Source organism: Lissotriton vulgaris, chromosome 8 (genome assembly GCF_964263255.1).
Source record: "Lissotriton vulgaris chromosome 8, aLisVul1.2, whole genome shotgun sequence".
NCBI lineage: Eukaryota > Metazoa > Chordata > Amphibia > Caudata > Salamandridae > Lissotriton > Lissotriton vulgaris.
In genome coordinates this window covers 425,643,590-425,664,489 of record NC_141696.1, presented here as the reverse complement: position 1 = coordinate 425,664,489, position 20,900 = coordinate 425,643,590, and the positions used below count along the sequence as shown (strand labels likewise).

The window sequence follows — 20,900 nt, the reverse complement described above, 5'->3', positions numbered from 1 at the left end:
ACTCACCCTCACTCACCCTCACTCACCCTCAACCCCTCACTCACCCTCACTCTCACTCATCCTCACTCACCCTCAACCCCACTCACCCTCAACCCCTCACCCTAACTCACCCTCACCCACCCTCAACCCCTCACTCACCCTCACTCACCCTCAACCCCTCAACATCAACCCCTCACCCTTACTCACCCTCACCCTCACCCTCACTCACCCTCACCCTCACTCACCCTCACTCACCCTCACCCTCACTCACCCTCACCCTCACTCACCCTCACCCACCCTCACTCTCACTCACCCTCACTCACCCTCACTCACCCTCACTCACCCTCACTCACCCTCACTCTCACTCACCCTCAACCCCTCACTCTCACTCACCCTCAACCCCTCACTCACCCTCAACCCCTCACTCACCCTCACTCACCCTCACCCTCACTCACCCTCACTCACCCTCACTCACCCTCAACCCCTCACCCTCACACAGTGCAATAGGTCTCGGAGCATTTGAGTTAGAGCTTTTAGAAATGTTTATGGCTTTTTTTTTTAATTCTTTAGCATTGGCTACAGGAAACAAAAATGCTAAAGATTTACAAAAAAAACCCATAAACAATTCTAAAAGCACTAACTCTAATGCTGCGAGACCTATTGCATTTCCAATGCTTGTTAGATTTGGCAAACTTATTGTATTCTATACGTACTGTTAAGTGTTTGGTTCAGCCTCATACAACTATAGGTTTCTTTGGCTCAGGAACTTTCAGCCATTGTCTTAAGAATGTTGCACTCACATCTTGGACCAGCCCACAGGAGGATTTTAGTCTCTACTTTTTATTGAAATGAAACTCCTTTAGTAAAAATAATCATAATAATACTGTTGTCTACTGCAGCAGGAATATTGTTATTGCTTTTTTAGCATATCAGTGTGAATATCAGTCCTATTAGCTTCACCAATGCTTCCTCACATTAGGTATGCACCACTCAGTTTTTTTATACTTGATTTTTCGATTTTCGAAAGTAAAATACTTGTTGTGAACAGGAAAAAGCAAAACAAATTAACTTACATCAATGACGTATAGTAATTACCATATTCAACTTTCATAGTTAAACTGAATAGCATTTTCAGGTGCAATATTTGTTCATATTTGGAAAAGACAAGGGGGTTCGAACTTTTCTTTTTTTTTTTTAAACAGTGCCCCAAAATGTCCTTCCACAGGCATGCTAGCAACCCTGGTTAGCCCACCTCTCTTGGGGCAATGCCCACATATCTTCCAACTGAGTGTCCGGAAGCATACTTCTTCAATTTAAGATAGTTGTGGGTGCATCATTCACTCAGTTATGTCCTGAGTGATCCCCATATGTCCTTGGTTTATACTGCCGTGCATAGCATAGGTTTCTGCTCTGTCACTGCTCACTACTATATCTCATAGCCAATCTTTCATTCAAGGTGTTGGCCCCTTTAGCAATGCTGTAGTAATTGTTTTGTCAGCAGCAAGCCAAGCCGAATCAACCTTCTATTCCATTGGGACAAACTACGAACGTATCTCAACAGCACCACTGGCAGCAAATGTGCTGATTCTTAATAATTGATCTTTGATAGGGAAATTATAACCTGCTCCAAAAAGTGTCTCACTTCTGGGCAGATCCAAGCCACATTTAGGAAACTTACTGCTGGCGCATGACTTCTCATTCTGAGCAAATCATAAGGTCTATTGATGTTGCATGGCTAATGTGAAATAAGTATGATTTTTAGACTTTTTGTATGAATTTTTGTCTGTGATTTATAGAAACCAGTGCTGTCTGGAACCAACGCTTGTCGGTCAGTTCACCTCCCAGATCCAGCTGCTACATATGTCTACTATTAAGGGTTACATCTGACTTGTAATTCATCATCATTCCATAAAGTTTTGACAACCATGATCTAGTATCTTGCATTTGTATTATGTGGGTAAATGGGGTGCATTCCATTTCCACGAGCTCATCTTGGAATGTAGTGTAGACTGCTAGCAATGTGGTCGTCGAAAATATCTCAACAGTTCTACCAAACAAGCTGTGCGTTCCTCCCTGTAATAGGCCGGTTTGGGGAATTGTTTCTCTCTATAGGTGAACCACCTCGATAGGTCCAGCTACTTTCAAAGACAGCTTATCTTTCAAAACCATTACAACAGTTCTCTCCTTTGTTTGTGAGAAGAGATTAATATAACTCAACGATACTGCAGGGAAGTATGGTTTGCTCTGTTCCGCCCACTTTCCTAACTTGTCCATGCACAGTATGTAGTAGCTGCCGACTTGACCAGTGTATCCTGTCTTTTCATTCTAAAAGTTGAGACTGCCTGAAGTGTGCCCTGCTCCTCCTGCTCACCCCTTTTATGTGGGCAGTACTAAGGATGGATGTTACCCACGTGTGTCAGAGTGAGCTTAAGCCACATAAAAATACTGCTCCAAGTCTGAGACTGCAAAGCCGCACCTGTTATGAGGAAAGGTCAGTGTTTCCCATTGTATATGTGGTTATTTGATAAAATAGATCAAATTAATTAACATCAAACACAAACTCGAAAAGAAAGATGTGTTCAGCTGGATTTGAATATTTACCATTAAGTACCATTTTGATCATTCTAATTCTCCACTGTTGATACGGAAAGTTTATTCCTGTGTTCCTCCTGCCCGGAGAGCTTCTCCACTACTGTTTTGTAGTTGTCTCTAACCACTGTTTCAAGTCTTTATGGACCCTAACTCCCAAATATCTAACAGAGCCTATGCATCACCGGACTGGATTGGTGCAGTTCCACTGGGTCAGCTTCCAGTGCGAGTGGAAATATGTTGAATTTATCCCAGTTTATGGAGATCCCAGATTACTATCCTTGCTCTTTTCTTCCAGCGATAGTCTACCCTCACTCCCACACACACAAAAAATTATAACCTCATGAATCACCATTGCCAGATTCATCTTGGGGTGTTTCATAACCAAAAAGTTATCATCAATGTAGATGAATATGTGTAGTCTGCCTCTTTTAACTGTTAACCCCTCCTATGCAAATGACATTCCAACAACCAACAAGTCAGTGGCTCATTTGCTGCTATATGGAGTAAAATCCATATGAGGGCAAGGCAGGGCTATTCTGTCAGTGAATAGTCCTGCCTTGCCCTCATATGGATATCAAAATATTGCTCTAGGATCTGGGTACAGCAGCCTGATGAGTCTTATCGAGCTAGCTTCAAGACCAAGTTGGTGGACTGTAATCCAGAATAAAAGCCTTTTTAGCAAGTCAAAAGATTTTTAGGCATCTTATAAGACTTTGCTCTTTTAAGACTTTGCTCTCTGACCTCAACTATATACCGACCTGCAACGGACCCACCCACTGCAAGGGCGCTACCATTGACCTCATCATAGCTAGAGATCACATCATTCAACTGGATGACATAGTACCATGTGATTGGTCGGATCATCACCAAATCTCTTTTCACATTCAGTTCAACCGCTCAAAAACAAGCAACTGACTCGTAATCTGAGAGACATCAACATCTCTAACCTTTCCAACTTGAGCAAGAATCTTCTAGAACCTCCCAATAACATGAATAATTTGGAAGAGTTGATGGATCATTACTTCAATGCCATGTGAAATATTCTCAACTCTGCAACCCCGAAACAACTCAAAAGGACTCCTCGCAAACAATTCAAACCTTGGTTCAATGGTGCCCTTAATGACAAACGTCGCAAACTGACGCTCTCTAAGAGACGTTGGAGAAATGCCCCCTCCACCTCTAGTTTCAAACAGTTAAGGAAGATGAGAAGCTCTTAGAACAAACACATTCGCATTGCTAAATCAGATCATTTCAGAGATCAGCTTGACAGCTCTAAAAAACGTCCCAAGAAACTGTTTGTTATTATCAAACAACAGGCTAATCCTATTCCCGCAATCAAAACCGCTGGACCCAGCGGGGAGGACTTCTCAGCACACTTTTCTGAGAAGTCAAGGAGTATTGAGTGGGAGCTGCAACGTGCCGCTGCTAACCTGCTGTCTAAGAGCTGCTTGGGTTTGACAGTACCTACGGAAGTGTGTTCTCCTCTTTACCCCACAGAGTTCACACCCTAAAACAATGACTGCTGGAATACCTTCCGGTTACTGGATTTGGAGGAGTTGTCGCATTCCTTGGCATCTCTTAAACCATCCAACCATTTCAGTGATCCACTCCCCACCAAGTTGCTCAAAGACCTCAACTTTCTGGTTCAGGATCATCCAACAATCTCACTTACAGGGAAGGATTTCCGACTGCCTTAAAATGGGCAAGTCACACCCATTACCAAGAAACCCAATGCAGACCGAACAGATCCCAATAATTTCCCGCTGATCAACAACATCAAGTCTTTAGCGAAATTGCTCGAGAAATGCATTCACACACAGCTCTACGACCATATCGCGAAATTTCAGCTCCTAGACCAACATCAGTCAGGCTTTAGATCAGGTCATAGTACCAGCTCTAACTCACATTGATGATGATGCCGTGGGAGCTCATGACCAAGATACGCCTTGTCTTCTAATTCTTCTGGACTGGTTCTCTGCTTTTTTGACACTATCGAACATGATAACTCGATTAACCACTTGCATGCTTATGACGAGCTGAGCTCATCATGAGGCACAGTGGAGCTGAGCTCGTCATAACGGCCGCGGACCGCCCACGTGGGGCTAATTCCCCGCCTGTGCGGGTGTTCTGAAGGAATAGGGGGAGTCGTGACAAGCTCAGCTCGTCATGAGCACCGCGGTGCCGCGCGCCCCCCAACCCCCTGCGGGGGAATTGGCCCCGATTGGAAGGGATTAACCTTCTTCTATATAGGATGAGGTAATCTGTCCCTGTCCTAAATTGGTTCTCCTCTTTACTGCATAACTGAACTCAAAGAATCAAAGTCAACCAATCTTTGGCTGCCAGCACCACTGTCTCTATTGAGGGGCTTCAAGGATCTGCACTCACTCACGCTCTTCAATCCATTCATGGAACTTCTAACTGCCATTCTGAACGGTTCAAACATTCAGTTCCACATGTATGCAGATGACACTCGACTGTATTTGAAGATCTCTTCTCCAGATGACATTAAAACTCTTAATGAAGCGCTTCCAAAAACTCTACAATGGCTAACATATAACCATCTGTTACTTAATTCCCTCAAAACAGAATTTCTCCTGCTCACCCCCCCGCAACCACAAGGCCCCCAACGCAAAACTGGATCAAAACAAATGCACCCCGCATATGGTGGACTCCGCATGTTCTTTAGGTGTCACCCTGGACACATTTCTAAACATGCAAGGTCACATCCGTGCCACCATTAAGAGTGCCAATCATCAGCTCAACACGCTTAGGAAAATCGATGGGCAGCTGAAGTCCTAAACTTCCCGAAGTCGTGTACTTACAATTGTCATTTATTGGCGCACAAACCAATGTAGTCACTGAAGTTTTGCAGCCTGGGCAAACCTCGTCTGAGCCCTTGCTGGCATTCAACAAAGCCCTGACTTACACCCTGCTAGGGAAGTGGGCAAAATCATGTTCTTGTCCACCTCCAAATAGAAGGGTAGCATGGTACCACATTCCTCCTCAGGGTGACCCTGCGTTTTCAGTGCAACACACTTCCCTGGAGAACCTGGTGGTTCATGCTTCCTCTAGCAGGATTAACCCTAACTCATTTCATACAACCCCTTCAGATAGAGAGTCTAAGAGAACAGATGCATTTAGTAAACGTGTGTTCTCTTCTGCTGTGCTCACCCTTTGGTCAGTCAATGCAAGCCGATGCTAGGTAGGGGCTCCCATGCATAATTGGACATGGTCGTAGAGATCTTGCCTGCAGTCCCAAAGAAATAACATGCAAACTTGGCCCAAACCAATGAGGATGACCAGGGTGGGACCAGATATGTTATACAGTCTGGCTTGGACACAATCGACTGTCAAGGCAGCGCAGTCAGGACTAGGATGATAGTGGATGTGGATGTGATCTACTGGCTTTTCAGGTGATGGCCAAGCATCCAAATGGATATGCCTTTTGACAGGTATTGCCTATTTGGCAGACAGCAGACTCAATGCTAAAGCACTTCATAGAAAGTGAAGCCACAGTGCTCTCCCTCAGGCTCTACATACCCATAAAGTAGTATCCCCTTCAGTTTTGCCCTTTTCAAGGCATGGCCAGTTGTTTCCCTTATAGGAACCCCAGTCCTTTTGGTGTCAGGGTAGAGGATCCAGAGGCAGCATCCAGACCTTCCAGGACAGTGAACCTACCAGTCCCCACCCCTCCAGCAGCAGCCTTCAGGCCACTTTAGTTTGCTGTTAGCTGCACATGACCACTCTATGAAAGGCAGAATCAGTCATTTTTAAGACAGGTGGCAGGCCCTAACACCTGACCGGCGAATCAATGAGGTTGCGCCCTACTATTCTTTTCCGACGTGCCACCTCATCCACCTACAACACAGTGGCCTTCAGCGGTCTACTTGTCCATTTTGCTACCAGACGTTCAGGCTCTTTTGTTGAAAAGAGCCATAGGGTGAGCCACAGCCTCAGAACTGGACATTACTCTGGTTACTAAGATGTACTGAAAAAAGGTGGAGGTCTTCATCCTAGTTTTAGATCTTCGACCTCTCAATTTCTCCCTGCTGAAGGAAATTAAAGCTGCTCTCTCTGGCTCAAGTTCTATTAGTCAAGTTCAGTAGACTGGATGGTAGAGCTGGACCTGCAGGACGCCTATTTCCATGTTCCTGTCTTGCAGCCACACAGACACTACTTGTGGTTCAAGGTGGGCCACACGCATTTTCAGTTTGATGAGCTCCTTATCAGTCTCACCAGTGCCCCCCAGGTGTTTGCAAAGGTTATGGCAGTGGTTGGGTGTACCGGTCTTCCCTTCCTCAGTTACTTGCTGTTGAAGGTGGGCTTGCCACCATCAGTCGTGAACCACCTCCATATAACAGCAAATCTTATGACCTCTTTGGGGTTCACTGTCAATTTGGCGATGTTAGACCTGACTGCTTTACAGAGATATTATTTAATCTGAGCCATACTGGGTAAAGTGCGTTATTAGGCCTTCCCTCTAGATCAGAGAGTCCAATCCAGGCTATGATCTTGATGTTTCTACCTCAGTTCTAGATCTCAGTGAGGGTGACTCTGAGGCTTCTTGGACTATTGGCCTAATGCATCCTCCCTGTGGACAATGCCAGTTGTCATATGCAGTTTCTGCAGTGGGATCTGAAGTCTCAGTGGGCCCAGCACCCAGGGAACCGGTCAGATCCCATCCATGTTTCAGCAGAGACTGCAAAGGATTTGCAGTTGGACCAGCAGCAGTCCACTCTCCCATACCCACCAAAAGGTGACAGTGACAGATGCATGACTGCTGGGTTAGGGAGGTCATCCGGGAGAGGTGGTGATCGGAGGTTTTCGCAGATGCGGCCATTTGCTTGGCTTTGAAAGCCTTTTTGCCATCCATCAAGAGGAATCTGGTTCAGGTCCTCACGTACAGCACCTCCGCCATGTGGTATAGCCATGAGCGGGGTGGGGTGGGGGTCTGATATCCTCTGCCAGTAGGCCCTGTACCTGTGGAACATGATGACTTGTCAAGGTATTTCCCTGATTGTACACTACCATGCAGGATCTTTGAATGCCAGGGCATACAAACTCAGCTGGAGACACCTAGTGGATCACAAATGGCAGTTGCACCTGGAGGTGGTAGAGGGTGTCTCAACGCACTCTCTTCGCCACCGCAGAGAAAACTCAAAATATCAACACACTTGTGTAGTGGAACTCTCAAGAAAGCACTCTTGGAGACTCTTTCCAACCAGAGTGGATCACTGGACTGCTGTATGCCTTCCCGCTGCTACCTATTCTGTCCCAAGTTCAGGAGAAAAACAAGAAAAATTGGGTCCAAGTCATCCTAGTGGCTTCCGGATTGGACCATAAGAATGTGGTATTCAGGACTTGGGCATCTGTCCTCTGATCAGGCTGCTGCTTGGCGAAAATCTTCTGTTGTAGTTGCAGAGGAGGAGGCACCTGGGGATATTCTAAAGATGAGGACTCTATTATTAGATAATATATCCACCAGAAAGAAAATTATTGAAGGAATGTAGTTTGTCTACCACTCCAGCTTTTCAAGCATCGATGTCTGCTTCCTGGCAGCTGGCTTAGGTTTCGCTTCTCTCAACGATGGTGTTGGAATTAGACTGCCTACAGATATTGCTACTGATATTGAGAATTTCATCTTAGAAGCTTGTTGTGCAGAAGTTGGGTCTGTTTGTATTGATGACTGACCTGAGTACCCAACAGTCTGCCTGACACTAGTATGTACCGACCCTCTGGGGCTACATTCTCCTCAAGTTTAAAATAGTGTTTTATGAATCACTGTGCACATGATGTAAAAAAAAAAAGGTTCTCTCCTCTCTTTATCGCAAACTAGGCTTGTCATATAGGATCTAGATTGGTTTAATATAGCATGGCCACATTTGCACCATGCCTGTCTGTGTAGGCCAGCATGTGCTTGGTATTTTGAGCATATTTTGCCCACATTAAGTGTATGCAACAAACAGTCAATATATAATCAGTGTCTCTGTCCTGCCATACTGTAGTGGTCTAGTGATACCCCAATGGTGATGTGCGGTCCCTTAAATGCTGGTGAAACCAACCCCCATACCCCACTGCCCTCCATCACCAGCCCGCTGATGAAATAACTAATCAATGAAGTGGTTCCCAAAACACTTAGGCAAGTATAACTTAGAGATGATACTCAAGGCAGATCTTGGATCACCGCACAACCTTCTTTAAAAGAACGATGCCCTTTCTGCCATGCCATGCCAAGATAAACTTTATTGCAAGCACATTCCCGCCACGTTTAGGCATCACAATATGTTCATTTTTTCCTACTTTAATTATTTTGATATATCTTGCCTATGCTTGTTGAGTCTGTGTATGTATTATTGTGGCTGGGTTAGTGGGCAAAAGTAACACTGCACCAGTGAGGAAATGCATTAATGGATGACTGGATTATTGAGTGCGAGGATGAGGGACAAAGTGCACTTATGAGGACTTGAGTTCCTGTACTCCATAGTGACTGAATATGCACTTCTATTTATAGACCAACATTGTCATTACCAATGCTTGTTAAGTGAGTATTTGTACTGATGGGCTTATTTCCAACTATCCACTTACCTTTTGTCTTCTTTGGTTACCACCTGAATGTTCCATATCACTTTAGTGTCAAACATTTTTTCTAAAGGTGAAGGTAGGGACCACGAAAGATGCGTCACCATGCATGGCCTATGTATACCAGAAAGACCCTGGGGCAGATGTCATGATCCATGTGGCTCCGCTTTGGGAAGAGATACCTGGGGTCCTCTGGCTGCATGAGGGTGAGGAATAGGATATTTTCAAAAGTTGAGAGTTAACAAGAATGTAATCATATTTACTACCAACAGCAATACCGTTCAATACTGCAACAGCAGAAAAATAAACTAAAAATGGCGCTGCCACATGGAGATCTAGAGTTGTCCAATCTACGTTAGGGGAGTCATGTTCCATACAAGTCCTGCAACCTCTGCCTGCCACATAATGTTCCAATTTCTCAGTGCCCCTCATGTCAAGGGAGGCCCTAGGAGTTTGCATAGTTATGATTAAGCAGGTGCACTGTGCCTTGTCATATTTTGCAAGGTGCAGACAAATCATTTCAGCTTATGTTCCTGAAGGGAGATGGAAGATTGTGGATGGAGTACATCTCACGGTACATGGTGTGCAGTTATTTTGCCGTAATTCAAAAATATTTAGCGAAAGAGAGATACGGACTAGTGTAGGCAGGCGGAGAGGGTGATCTATGAGAGAAGAGGCTGTCCGAATAAGTGGACTAAAATATGGGGAAAATGGAAGTCATAGAGAGGAGATTTATGTGCTCCTATAGCAGCTATACACAGTTGTTTGGAGCAAAGGATTGCCTGGATTTTGTTACCAATCTGTGAATGGGAGTGGGTTTTGGGAGTAGGATGGGATTTCATCACAATCTGCTTATGCTTTGTCATTGCACAGCAAGCTGCTGATTGTCATCACTGTTTTCTCTGTTTCTCATGTAATAAAAAAATCTTTAAAAAATACATTATTTAGCGAGATTCTTTAAGAATAGCATAGTAAAAAAGCAACAAAATAAATTGCATTTCTTGAGCTAAACAAGTTAGCCGTAAATGTTTGTGTTAAGTATGCTATTCTTTAGCCTGCCATGTTAAATAACAGTTCCATCCCTGATAATTTTTCTACCGTTGCTGCAGTTTTTTTTATTTTCTTCTCTTTTATCTGCTGACAGCATCCGGCTTATCTGTGCAGATAAATTACTGTGTTCAGCAGGATGGACTGAGATGTAAAGCTTCGTGGTCATCCGCTTAAAGCTTTCTAATGAAAGCTCATTAAAAGGCCTCTGGGTGTATGCGATTGATGGCCGACAGATTTGTCAACTTTAACAGTTGAGCCCTACGAAATAATTGTAAAGATCAAAGGACAAATGTACTAAAAACTTTGCCGCAAAAAGTGGTCCTAAAAAGAGGTCTCTTATCACGCACCAGCTTTTTACGACCAGTGTCTTATTTTGCAAACTGACCTATGTACTAATAGGTTGGTTTGTAAAATAAAGAATTGGAGTGGTTCACAGATATTGCTGCCTAATTATTATTCTATCCAGCTTGCAACTCCCTATAATTGGTCGCAATCACAGGGATGGTGTCCTGCAAGGATCAGCAGACAGCCATCCCTGTGATTTCTTTTCAGAAAGCAATAATTTTCATTTTCAATGCAGCCAGTTTCCTTAAAGGAAAGGGAATATCTTTTTTAAAGATATATTTTTGGGAACGTTTCAGTGAGAGTTGTCAGTGGTCCTCTGCATCACTGCCTACTCCCCCTCAAACTTGTACTCCAATTGGAAAAGGAGACCTCTCCCCTTTTGCAAATAAGTTACCACCCCAACATGGGAGTTAGTAACCTATCAATGGGTTAAGAAAGGAATTCCGGTCACAAATGATTCATACATAGGGTACTGAATCACTAGTTGGAAGGGACGCCCACAAAAAGCCCCTTCCAAATAGCGATATGTGCACCAGTTGTGAACCTATTTTGAGAGTCAGTGAAACTTGACTGACTCCTAAAATGTGTTTAGTACTGCAGGGCAGGGAGTAAAACGATTGCGTTGTTTCTAAGAAGGCTTTATGCAGAATCTCATGGTGGCTGTGTTGTCTGTACAGAGCATTGCACAAGTAAGTCCCAACTTGTTTCCACTAGCAGTGGTGATATAGTTGACATTGCACAAGAAATGTAAACAATTGAAAATGACCCTTGAAACATGTGAAGCCACTCTGTTAGGAAATTCAGCTGGCAAGGCAAGTAGCTGGGTCCCCAAATCATAGGTAGTGGTACTACTGAAGGGCATAGCAGCAACAGAAAGGTGCTCTGCAACACAGGTAGATTTGGGTGCTTTGGCATCTTCCCTACTGCAAAGTCTTTACAATCCGTTGCTAAGATCCTGAAATTTAAAGATGAGATGCCACCAGAGAGGAAGGGTAAGGATGCTGAAAAAATAAAGGTGAAGCACCATATTGTAATCATCCTTGTTCTCACTGTTACAAAACACGAGTTAGTGGAGGCCTTACGAATTAAACTGTTATTATGAGTGAAAGAAATATCAGCACTGTCACTGATTAGTACATGTGACTTGAAAAAGTTGAAACTGATCAGAACCCTAGAATTGGGTTTGCCACATGATTCCATTATTAGATGCAAAGAGATCAGCTTATCAGAGCTCCTCAGGTGGAGTAAACCGACAAGGTCTTTTAAAACTTTAAATTATTTAGGACTCCGTGACCACCTCTTGCTGGTCAGTAATGGCTGCCTGTAATATCATCCCTCTGATTGTCCTGGCCTGAATATCACCTGCCCTGAAACCCAAACATTAGTTGGTTCAAGATCTTATCTTCCAAATGTTAACTCTCAGCAAGCTGTACACTTACAAAATGTTTTGTACAGTCCACCTTCAACCTTCCTTTGCCTCTCCTATGCGTTTCCCTCTTTGTCATCACTTGTAGCCAAAAGATAGCAACAAAATTTCCTAACAGTATTGTAATTTGTCATCTTCTTTTCCACTTTAAGCTGCAAATGTGTTACAGATGTTTACACCTTGGTGGTTTCTTCCCTTTTCAGATCCTACCCATTTGATTCATCCTAAACTATATTCCTGCTTTTTTTTTTTTTACATGCCAGTGACCCGTCGTGATAAATAAATACATAGCTAGAGAGCATCATTGATTTTGATTTTAAGAATAGACAATTTCTCCCTCCCTGGAAAACTGACAGCGAACCATTAATATTGATTCTGATACCAGATGGGTCTTAGAAGCCCTAATTCCTCTGTTAAAGCAAAAGAAAGCTCCCACTTATAATACTTCTAAGCAAACTACTTGTACAGATTGTAGGATTAATATGAAATTGATAGTATGTTGTATACAAAATTTTAATCAACAATGAAGATGCTAGCTAGGCTACATGCCACAAAGGAAGGTCTTGTTCCAAACCTATTGTACTACACTCCCGCCAACACTTTCTTTGTGGTGGGGACACTGCCTGAATACAACGGTATTGTATCTACACTTGATGCTGCTGAAAAGTGAAATAGTTCCAAGCTGTTACCTTCACTTAAGAGTTTGTGCTGTTGTAGATTCATATGAACAGCCACCTCCAGCAGTGTAGAAACAGGCTATACTAAGCTCTGTAAATATTTAATAGGAAGCCAAGACATGTTGTGGGGAAAGCTAATCCTGTGTAAAGTCTGTGTCCCAATACATTGTGCGCTTTAGGGTGCTATACGGATGAATCGTTAGTCTTACCTAAAGCTGAAATTAAAATCTGGAGAAGCACAACTTGTTCTTTTACAGATAGATCACTAAATTGCATAATCTATGCATAGTTTGTGACTCTACAGAAGAACACACCAATTGCAGGCATCTTTTTCATTGTTATGTGTTTGTTCTGAAAGTTAATAGACATTCCTATGGACGCAGTGGAAATCATGCTAAACCATGCACACGTTTCATTACCTTGAGTCAGACGAGGTAGTGATCAGTTGTATGTAATGAAGGATAGAGTAAAATAAATGATTGTTACTAGCCTTTCGCATTAGGAAAGATCAGATGGAACAAGGCTTTTATTTTCGAACAGGCAGGTGTGCCCAGGAGTATGCAATGCAGCCCTCCCCATGTGCATCCTTTCCTTGTGCTGTTTCCTGCTCTTTGCTCCCTCCAGCTCTTCTGCGCTTCATTCAATTCCTGCCCCTAATCTTCCCAACTGTACCAGTTCCCTGTGTTATTTCATTCCTTAGACCTGTTGAGGTCTGATTCCCTACTCCTTAAAAGTCTGTGTCCTAGATTCTCCTTCCTCATTCCCAACCTTAGTTTGTGTTATATCCTTAGTGGTCATGACTCCTAAGTATACCCATTGTCTTCCTGCTCATAAATCTTCCAGGTGACATCCCCTTTACCCCTGCCCCCCAACATCCAGCATGCTCAACCTCCAGTACTAACTACCTGTACCCCTGCAATGTGTCCCTTTGCATTCTTATATTTTGTTTATGCCCTTTACCCTCCTGCAGCCCCTTCTTTCCCTTCTTTTCTTCCACTTGATTGCATATTAGCCTCCCACCCAACTGGGTCTCGGCTTCTGTGTTAACCCGTTCTTGTACATACTTGGCTTATGTTAGTGCAGAGGGTAAGGTAGGAGCAGATGAGATGAAGATGTGAAGACTGACTGCCTATTGTGCTCTCCACGATGGTGGTATCAGCAGGGAACTAAGACTGGTGCGTCATAGCCTGTGCCTGCATTAGTCAAATGAAACACTGTGTACCCACCTCATGTCCTAAGTTAAACAAAGGTCCAGCACAGGTACAGCACCCTGAGAGTCATGACCACTGTAAATAATATGCAAATTGCAGGCTGGCCACTCGAGACAGCAGGGAGTCCCAAACGCTCTTCTCAGAGACAAAGCCAGTCCACGAGGCAGCTATTGCCCTCACTTTGTTAGCCCTAGCCATCCCCATGTACATTTCTGTTGTAGTCCCTCCACTGAGAGAATGGAAGTTCAAAGGCAGGAAACAGAGAGCCCCGGCTTACCCTAGAGTAGCACCTAATTGAAGAATGCTGATGCTGCTTGATGAACATGGACACTGTGTGAGACAGCATTAAAACTCACACCAGAAAAAGACACTATTCCCTCTCTAGCTCCTGCCAACCAGGGGTGCTTGATAAAGCCCCAGTGACCAGTTCTGGCACCACTCCACTGCCCAAGATAGCCAATCGCCAACACTTCCAGGACTGCACCGTTTTTCGGCTGATATGGAGTTGAAGCAGACCTATCCAGAATCAACCCAAATGCAAGGAATCAGACCACCAGATCATGAGCCAGGTCATCTGGTTTCCGGGTCCCTCATGTTAACTGGCCTAATATTTGTCACACTGATAACTGAACAATAGAGTGCAGATTGAAATGCAGGCCACCGGGACAGGATTGCCCGGCCAGGAACAGACAAAGACCCCAAACCAAAGCCTGAAAATAAGGGCCAAACACCTCTATGGCTGACAATATGTACTTAGCTTGCCCAAGAGAACAAGGAGCCAGTTATTTTCATCAACCAGCTGGGTGGAAACCAAACCTCCCCTCTGTACCCTCTTGTAAAAAAAACCCTGATCTTTAGAGCCCACTTGGGAATAAAGCCAAGTACCCGAAACAATCCAATCCAACTTCCTGTCAACCTCTCCTCCACGACTCCAAGACCAAGATGGCCAATGTGAGGATCAAGCCTAAGCACCAGAAAACCCCCACTCTCTGAACTTCTGTCCATAGCTTCCTCACCTTGAGACTATTCTAAGGTGCCAGACAGGATCCAGAAAACTCAAACAGCAGGACTCCTCCACATTGGAAAGTGGCGTTGTAAAACAAACGTTCTGCTCCAGAAGTGACAGATAGAATTGCATATTAGCATCACCCAATGCGTGCTGATGTCCGTTCCATCCTTTGCACAGACAGAGCTGTGAAGGATTTCTTCTGCGAAAGATGTGAAAACAACAGGGTTAAACCATGTAGGAACTGTCGCAAACAGATGTCTGTGACAGATCTCCACCAGGTGTGCCTCTGGGGCTTGGGTTTGACACATGACTCCAAGACTTGCGATGACTTTGTCAGATGAACCCAAAGGCCATCTGAGAATGTGCAGCAAAGCTCTACATGGCGAAGTACCGGAAGGCTTTTCACCTACCCCTTTCAGCTCGAAGTCAGGAGTGCAGACTCATTCCCGCAGCAGATCTTCTCACTCTAAGTTATCAGGTAAGTTGAACAAGAAGCCCAAACGGAATTCACCCCCTTCCTTCAATCTTGTACTTCAGAAAAGGGTGCAAGAGTGTTACTGTGCCTCCAAAACATGCTCCTTTTCCACTGAGGAGCCGATTTCTTCTTTGGCTCGAATGCATCTCAAGTTCCCGGGTCCATCATGCATCTCAAGTTCCAGGGTCCATCAGTGACATCAAAGCCTTTCAAGAGGCCATTCTGGGCATTTTTGGCACTGTTCCAGCTTTCTCTGGTGCTTTTTCCTGCTTCAAGGCAATACAGGGACCCCCGTCAGATTAGTGCTGCAGGTTCACTCTCAGTGCCGTCTGTGCTGCTTTGGATTCTGTACTGGCATCAGGGCCGACTTCAGGCCTGGTGCTGAAATTCACACAGGATCCTCAAACATCAATTCCGGCACCAGCACCACGTGGCTGGAAGAGAAACTGCACCCCATCGTGGTATCTGACTGAGAGCCGGTTCGTCTTGACGTGGCACAACCAATACAGAATCTATCGGCTTCAGACATGATTCCATAGCTTCACACAGACACTACATCAAACTTTTGGCTTAGACTCCGCCAAGAAACAGCCATATGTAGACAGCAGTGGTGGGGTGGGGAGGATTTTACATCACCGTGTGATAAAGACAATTGGTACATAAACTTACAAGTTGCCAACAGCCGCGGCTCATGCAAATAAGAGCGGTGGGGCTGGGTGGGGGTGTTTCGACGGACAATGACGAGGGAAAATGTATTATTTATTTCATTTTCCCTCATCATCGTCCGTCAAAATCTCCCTCCCCCACCCGGCCCCACCGCTCTTACCTGCACTGGCCGTGGCTGGTGGCCAGTAGGCTGGCCACCTCACCAGGTTTTGGGTTGGTTTCACCTCCCGGACCTGCAACAGAAGAAAGTACTTATTTTGCCACAGTCATTAGAAGGGCTTTTCAGGTCCTTGACCTTCACCTCCCTACTATGGATGTTAAAACAATAGTAATGACTGAGATCCTGTAGCTTTATTAGGCACCAACAGAACCTCTTTTGCCTCATAATAAGGCCCTCACTGACTTACTTTGGGACACTTGGGCTAAACCATGCTGTGGCCTCTATTTCAACTGTCCAGTTGCTTGCCACTAAGACTTGATTCAGGCGGCCTGGATTTCTTTACTCGGCACCCAACCTCTGAAAGCTTGGTGCTGCGAGTGTCCACCAAGCAGGATGAACCTGAACTCCTCCTTTACCAGACAAGGAGTCAAAACATGTGGATACGTATGGGAAGCAAATGTTCTCCTTCTCCAGCCTTGCCTTGAGCATCAGGGTGCTGGGTTTGCAGGCGATTTGTTTGACACTAACAGCTTTCCTGCCCACCATCAAGAGGTGGCTTGTGCAGGTTCTCGTGGACAACACCACTGACGTGATATTGCAATAAGCGAGGTTGGGTGCGGTCTTGGAGCCTGTGTCATGAGGCTTTGCACCTCTGGAATTTGCTGAATCGTCAGAGCATTTCCCTGATGGCACATCACCTTGCAGGCTCTTTAAACGCCAGGGTGGACAAATTCATCTGTTGTTGCTTGGCAGATTAGAAATGGCAGTTACTTCCTGAGGTGGTGCAGGACATCTTCCAACAATGGGTAGAATCCTGGCTCAATCTTTTTGCCACCATTGAAAAGACACCATGTATCTGCTTTTGCACGCTGGAGTTCCCAAGAAGGCTCACCTTCAGACATGCATTTTGCTTGGAGATGAGCCCCGGATTCCTGTACGCCTTTCCACCACTACCTCTCCTGTCCAGAGTTCTGAAGATGATCAGAAATGACCATGCCAATGTCATCTTGGTGGCTCGGGTTTGGGCCAGGAGTGTGTGGTATCCGGAACTTCTTTGCATGGGCATCTGTCCTCCAATCGGGCACTTTAGTAGACTTTTCTGTCACAGCAGCAGGGCGGGTTCTTGCCCCAAGACCTGTGCAACCTGTAACTCCATGCATGGAAATTCTGCAGTAAAAATTAATCTCCTTTGACTCTCCTCCTGAAGTTGTTGCAGCCAGACACCCTTCTTTGAAACCTGTGTATGGTGGACGCAGTGCTTGGAGGTATCTGCGATATGGACACTTTGCAGGCCAAACTTTTAGATTTATTATTGTTTGTTTCGTCTATGGCCCACCAATAGCTTGCACTGTTAAAAGTTATTAGTCGGCCCTTTCAGCCTTTTTACCTTTCTCAGTCCAGCCATCCTTGTTCAAATCACCGGTTTTGATGCGTTTCCTCAACGGTTTGCAACAAAATTTTCCGCCTAAACTCTTTGTGGGGTTTAGATCTGGGTCTCACTGTTCTCTTGTGAACCAGTGCACAGTTGCCCATTGGTTTCCATTGTGCCTCCTCACCTTAAAACGGTCTTTCTTGTGCTAACATCCGAATGCCATGTGATTGAGCTCAGACCCTCTTGGTTCAGCGTCCTTCTATCACCTTTTTCCCGGACAAACTAGTGTTTACGGCTCAAGCAACATTCCTACCGAAGGTGGAAATGCCTTACCACTTTGAACCAGCCATCTCTTTCCAGACCTTCTTTGCTCCGCCTCATCCCTTGAAATAGGAAGAGAGACTTCAGCGCTTGGACCCCAAAAGAGCACTTAAGTTTTGCATTAATTGTACCAAGGAATATTATGTGGATGATCAGTTCTCTGTTCGGTTCTATGGCTTGTAGAAGGGTAAGCTGGTGCAGAAACTTATAATCTCAAGATGGATAGTCCTCTATATTAAGATCTGCTATGCACAGTCTAAGAAGCAGCCTCCAGAATGTCTGAGGACTCATTCAAACCGGGCCAAGGCTTTTATCATTGTGTTGGCGCCTGTATTGGGTATCTGTCAGAAATCTATATTGACGTCAGTGCACAGGTTCACGAATCACTACTGCTGTGACAGTCCGGTCCGCCAAGATGGGGGTTTTGCCGTTCAGTCATGCAGAACTTTTTATAATCTGAGCCAGACCCACCATCTTGGGAGGTACTTCTTTGGTATCCATTCACAAGGTGAGGCATCTGTATTTAGAAGTATTTATCAGAAGAACAGGTTACTTCCTTTCGGTAATGGTCTTTCTGGCAGATGATCTATCTAACCGCAGATTCCGCACCATCCTTCTACCTGCCCATTCTGTGGCATGGCATTTCCCCATCTAAAAGGTTCCAGTTTTAGGAATCTGCACACTGGTTCCTTCAATTTACAATGGGCTCAGCATACGTGGGCGCAGACAGGCTTATGAAAAGAAAGTGTGTCGGCACACATGGGTGGCGCTTATATGGATCCCCGTTCGTCGCTTCCTGAGCAGAATGGATCTTGTCATGTACCTGGGGGTATTCATAAGGTGAGCAATCTGCACTTGAAAGAGCATAAACAATGGTAAGTAACCTGTTCCTCACTACAACAGAAAAATAGGGTTCCGGGGCCTCAATACCATTAGTGATACAGCTCCTCTGGAACCGCTTGACAGGGGAGTAAAGGACAACTTCACATACTAGCAACAGTAGACTATGTTAAGCCTTGCAATAGATATGATGTTTGGGAAAGTTGTAGAGGTGACTATATTGCAGGCTTAGTTGTAAGTGCAAGCGAACCAAAGCGGTTTGTGCTTAGGATCCCCACATTGTGCAGGAGGATTAGATGAAGCTCTAAACTATCAGAGAGAAGATTTTGGAGGTTGAGAATGGAAACTTGATTACATTTTTAGGCCTATATCTGTTCTGTTAGGTAATTTACCAGAACAAATGTGTTATACTATTCATGTGAAGGCATGAAGTCCACCATCGCAGATGTTCCAGACAGCAACAAAACCCTCTTCAGCGCATTGAAATACTGCAACAACCCTTTCTCAGATCTTGCTTTAGCCACTCATACCCCACCCCAAAATGGAATACCATCAACACATTTTTCATCAAGTTATTCTGCAATTTCAGACAACACACTAAGAGCACCAAACAGTTGTGCCTCCTATCCCACAACACATAATATCTACCTCCTTGATAGGACAACACGGTAGGTGCACTCGCATCATGTCTCAATTATGTTCACAGTAGGCATCTTCCTGGACACACTCAAAACCGGACAGTTTATTTCACTGCTAAAGGAAACCAAGCTGGGTTCTAAGGACCTCTGTGACTCGCAACCCATCACCCAGTTCCTTTTCTTTTACATCAAAAGCAATTTGCACAGCTATCAGTTGGGCTTCATGCCAGTCTACAATACCCAAGAGACTACCATCCATGTTGTGAACGAGCCTCACCTTTTTGCATTTAAGAAGATTGTGGCCTCCATAAACTACCTAATCTCACTTCAGCCTTTGTGACTATTGACCAGCTAGCTCTCTTGAATATATTTTTGGTGTGTACTGGTTTCAGTGTGAACGTATTTGATTTACATGTTGCCTCTCTGATTGATCCCAGTGGATACCAGTATCTTGCAAAGTCCTATAGCAATCCATCATCTTCCTGAGATGCACAGCATCTATATGTAATTGCTCAAAGTTCTCACTCCCCATTGAATACAACATTGTGCCATTTAAACACAGCTATACCTAAATTATTTAACAGACAAGGATGTTGAATACCTCAATCTCCTGTCCATCTTCCAAGTATAAATGTCAGTGAAGATGGAATGCATCCACATCATCAATGGCCCCAAACTAATCCAGGTCCAAACTTGGCCTCCAACATGAAACTGGTTGAATAGATTCAAGAACTCAACACAAATGCAAAACCACTCAGCCTCACCATTGTCTCACCTTCAAACATTATGCTTCCAAATAACCCTGATAGCTTGGTATCAATTCACCCCTAACAAAGTCAAGCCATGACCCCAAAAACACACTCAATAGGTACTGCCAAGTCCTTGTTTTCACCTATTTTATAGATGACAACAACCTTCTCCTTGGCATCCAGACTGCATTCTCACCCCCAGTGAAGACCGATCATTCATTTTTTGGAGCTTCATGTTATATCAAAGGAATGAACATCTCTCTTGCACCCTGATGGACTTAAACTTGATAGCCCTTTGAGCCTGCATCACCTCCAATACCAACTGCATCATGCATAAAACCCATAAGAAAAATGTACTCCCCATCCCTGCTCTCCACGTGGCGGAGAAAAGTTAAATCAAAAGGGTATTGCAAGAGAAGGTTTCGGGAGAAGGGGGGGGTGACATTGACAACAACAAGTGGAAAAGTACAAAAAGGAGAAATCCTGGGAGTATATCTCTTTTGTCTATTACCTAGAATTTGTAGTAACATCCTTCTGTGACATCCCATTGCGCTTGCAGGGTAGTAAAGACCCAAGGTTCCATGACTTAAACGTGCAACTCATCTCATCATTCACTGATGTGCCAGCACCCATCATCCTGTTCACAAAAGAGACACAGACCCACCACCCTTCTCCTTTATTGTTATATAAACTCTTGAATTGCCCCCTTTCTCACTTGATGTAAAGCTCACCATTCATGCACAGCTAAGTTTCCCCTATGTCGATACCAACACATACGTGGATACCCTGTCCCGTCCTACATTTTTCATTT

At 44.5% G+C, this 20,900-nt stretch overlaps 1 protein-coding gene across 2 annotated transcripts in view; it reads left to right on the top strand.

Annotated features, from left to right (window-relative positions):
• LOC147697124 (cytoplasmic FMR1-interacting protein 1) overlaps nt 1-20,900 on the top strand; it is a 533,654-nt gene that overhangs the window by 301,756 nt on the left and 210,998 nt on the right. The gene's annotated exons all lie outside the window — the stretch shown is intronic.